At 42.5% G+C, this 3,783-nt stretch overlaps 1 long non-coding RNA gene across 1 annotated transcript in view; it reads left to right on the top strand.

The window, feature by feature from the left end:
- The window catches only part of LOC106531211 (uncharacterized), a 5,821-nt gene extending 2,599 nt beyond the window's left edge, over window positions 1-3,222 (top strand). Inside the window, exon 2 of the long non-coding RNA XR_001311886.1 lies at window positions 2,535-3,222. This is a non-coding gene — a long non-coding RNA (uncharacterized LOC106531211). The remainder of the gene's footprint in view (window positions 1-2,534) is intronic.
- Window positions 3,223-3,783: the final 561 nt, after the last annotated feature.

Here is a 3,783-nt window from a genome sequence, read left to right as displayed (position 1 = left end):
GCACACACACACACACACGTGCACACACACACACACACGTGCACACACACACGCACGCACGCACGCACGCACGCACACACACACACACACACACACACACACACACACACACACACACACACACACTTTCCAACCACATACACAGATATTTTGTTTTTAAACTCATTTCAGTTTATTTCTCACCACAAAATGTTCTTTAATATTAGAACTTATGAAAGAAAACTGGAAAAAAATAGATTGTAAGAAATTACAACCTCTTAAAAACATCTTAACAGTAATTATTTTAATGTTTTTTAACTTTGTGAAAATATTCAACATTGAAACTTAACAATAAAACTTAAAAAAAGTATTTCTGTGCAAAGTGGGTTTTTAAATGTGAACAGCACCCTGAGAGGAAAAACATAAAGTTTTGTTGCTTAAGAGCAAATCTCCATCAAAAACCTGTCCAGACCATTATGCTAACAACAGCTGATCATTCCCCCTCCACCTCCCATCCATTCAGTCGAGCCGCGCCCCACCTGCAATGGCAGGGAACCCCGGTGGTAAGGGGAGGGGTGCAGAGGAGCCAGTGACATCCAAGGCAGCATGCCGGGACCAATCAGAAGACCTACAGAGTCCAACCAGTTGCTAACAGTCAAGCGCAGGTCACCAGAGTTCAGTTCTCTGTCTCCACCCAACGTGGCCTTCAGACCGGTCCAGACACAGATGGGGGTTGGGGTGGGAGGGGGGGATCAAGGCTTCTTCTCACGTGTCATTCCAGGGAGGTTTCATCAGCCTGCGACCAAGGTCACCGCTGTGAGAGTCCAATGACAGAACATGATTCTTTGGGGCAAGCAGCTTTTCTTCCACTGCTTTAAGCCCTTAACTGCGCCTCTGTCTTGCAAAAAATGCCAGTATTCCAGATTCATTTACAATCTTGCCTCTCCCGTATGAACTTCACCCAGATGTTGCCTTACTCCTAACAGGCACGGTGCTGGGCTGTGATCCTAGCCAGCACCACGTCCAGTCTGCGACTTAAATCCCCCATCATTTGAGTCTGTGCGTTCGCAGCACGGGAAATCCCATCCAGGGCCACTGACAGCTTCTCACAGGCCCGGACTGTTGTCAGGATTGTTTTCATTTTCCGATAAACCAGAACTCCTCCACAGCCTATCAGCAGGAATCTGATTATCATATATCCGAATATAAATACATCTTCGACGTCTTCAACGGAAAGAGGAGCCAGGCAGATCAGGTTCCCCCCCCAGCTCCCCGACACACACCCGGCCGCCACGGTTCCACTGGGACAGCTGTGCTCCCCTCGCTCCAATCACAAGGTGGAAAAAATGGTGTCAATTGCATTCAGAGACAAGTTGACCAGATCCATATTTTTTTGTCGAATGATAGAGGAAAGGTTTGATCCAGCAGCAAAGCAGGGAACACAGGGAGGTTCGGGAGAGAGAGAGCAAAAAGCGTCCGACTCCTCTGAAGGCCAAGCAGAAAAACAAACAAACAAACAAAAAACCCCACATGATTTTTTTTTTACTGATTTCACTTTATTTGGTATTTAAAGGTTTGCGTTTTTTCCAGCCTCCCCATGCTTTTTATCTGATCAGTCAGTTCAGGGCCCGTATTTATCAAACTTCTTAGAATTACTTGTAAGAATGCTGCTAGGAGTGGACTTAAGAGTAAAAAAAATTTAGATAAAAGCTGAGAGTAAAAGTCAGTTATCAAGCATCTCACTCTTACTTTAAGTGTTTAAATGTTGTTTTTTATGATAAAATAGAAAATAAACTTGTCTTCTCATAATTTCCGTTTCAAAACACCTTGAAATTGGCCTCTGTCTCTTTAAGAACAACCTTCCACTTCTGTCACATCCATTTCTGCATGTCATCACAGCCGCTTCTCTCTACAGGGCTCTACTGTTTATTACCTGGAGCATCGTAGCAGACTTTGTTGTAATGATAATTTAAAAAAGCAGCAACATTATACAATATCTCTTTTGGAAAATTGCTTCTCAGGATATGAACCTGTCGGACCGGAAAGTGTGTTTTCTAAAGAACCGGAGTGATTACAGAGATGACGTTCCAGCTGGTAAGATTATTTCATCCATTCTCACAGACACACACTGCTGATTGTAGTATAAATTACAAATCATAACATAGCTCAAACAAGGATGTGAACAAAACAACGTGAGTTGCTTTTCAGCTTATCTGCAGATGGCAACAGTGTTTGTTTACTTAGTTACTGTGGATAGACTGCAAGAGTCATGGGAGGAGTGCGTGGGGGGAGATGTGGGTGTGTGTGTGCTCTGTGATGAGGAAGCTCAGCTTGGAGACACAGCCCAGAGGTGGAGTTGGTCCCAAAAGGTGGTTCTAGGCCCAAACCGTGGTTTTTGCTCCCCTGCCTGGCTGCCTCAGGACACTACAGGATTTGTCAAACATGCATGAATGAGTCAAAGTAAGACTCTGGGGATGTTTTTTGATGAGAGGATAACATTATAACATGACATAAAACTCAAAAAAGTTGATTTAACATAATATTGCCCCTTTCAGTGTCAGTCTTGGAGCTGATTTGTGACACCTGGCTGTGCCGCAAAGCTGACCCTGTATGACGTCAATAGAAAAAACCCTGGCATGGACCAATTACTGCCATGGATTTCATGGTTCATGAAGATAAGTTCACGTTCAACACACTAATGTTGTCACCTTGTACTGATTGTCTGTAAGTCAAATAAGTAATAATAATAAGTAAAATGTCCTCATTGCTCTGTTGCAGACAGGAGAGCTCTGCAAAGAGTGGTGAAGGCGGCACAAAGGACTGTTGGAGCCAACCTCCCCACTGCCACAGACATATACACCTCCAGATGCAGAAAAAGGGCCTCCTGCATCATGAAGGACCCTACTCACCCAGCACACTCACTTTTTGTCCCGCTCCCCTCAGGTAGGAGGTTGCGGAGCATCAAATGCAGGACAACCAGACTGAGAAACAACTTCATTCCAGAAGCTGTGCGACTCTTAAACTCCCATCACTCTCCCTTATTGCACTGCTCTTAGCTATACACTTTTCCTACCTGTAATATTGTGCTCTTGTAGCGACTTTATATTTTATATTTTATACTTTAACATTTTATATATTTTTTATATTTTTTTATTTGGATGTAACTGGGGCTGTGACTCTTAATTTCGTTCCATCTCATGTAACATGTGATGTGAATGACAATAAAGTATCTTGAATCTTGAATCTTGAATTTGCAACATGAATACAGACGAAAATGTCACAGATTCTTTTTGTCTCAGAGCCTGAGGTGATCTTGAGCTTGCACCCTCCTCCTGCTCCTCTCCACTGTCTGCAAACAACACCCGCTTCACAACCAACCACACAACCCTGCTCCGTCATTAACAGCCCCACACAAACCACACACAAATATTCGCCTTTTAGTCCAACATTATGCGCATTATGCATTCTTTTATTTTATTTATTTATTTTTTAAACTTTTCTTTCTTTTGTATTTCTGATTAAACCTGTTTTCCACCTTATAACTGAGAATAACACTCTGGTGGGGAGGAGGACAGCTGTAGTCTCTGTCTCCTCCTGAAAAAATTAATAAAAAATTATAAAAAGGTAGAAATACCAAACGTTGTAGTCATAATATCTTGAACATTGTTAATGTTTTGACACCCAAATGGCTGAAAATGTTGAAAGTGTGTAAAAGTAGTTTGAGTCTATAAGATGTACCGAACAAAATAAAAACAGGAAAACCATCTATCGATCTGTATCGCTTTTTCTTTGTGGGTTTCAGAG

The sequence above is a fragment of the Austrofundulus limnaeus genome, unplaced genomic scaffold, assembly GCF_001266775.1.
Source record: "Austrofundulus limnaeus strain Quisiro unplaced genomic scaffold, Austrofundulus_limnaeus-1.0 Scaffold606, whole genome shotgun sequence".
NCBI lineage: Eukaryota > Metazoa > Chordata > Actinopteri > Cyprinodontiformes > Rivulidae > Austrofundulus > Austrofundulus limnaeus.
Note: the sequence above shows the minus strand (reverse complement) of the source record. Positions and strands in the feature narration are given on the sequence as shown.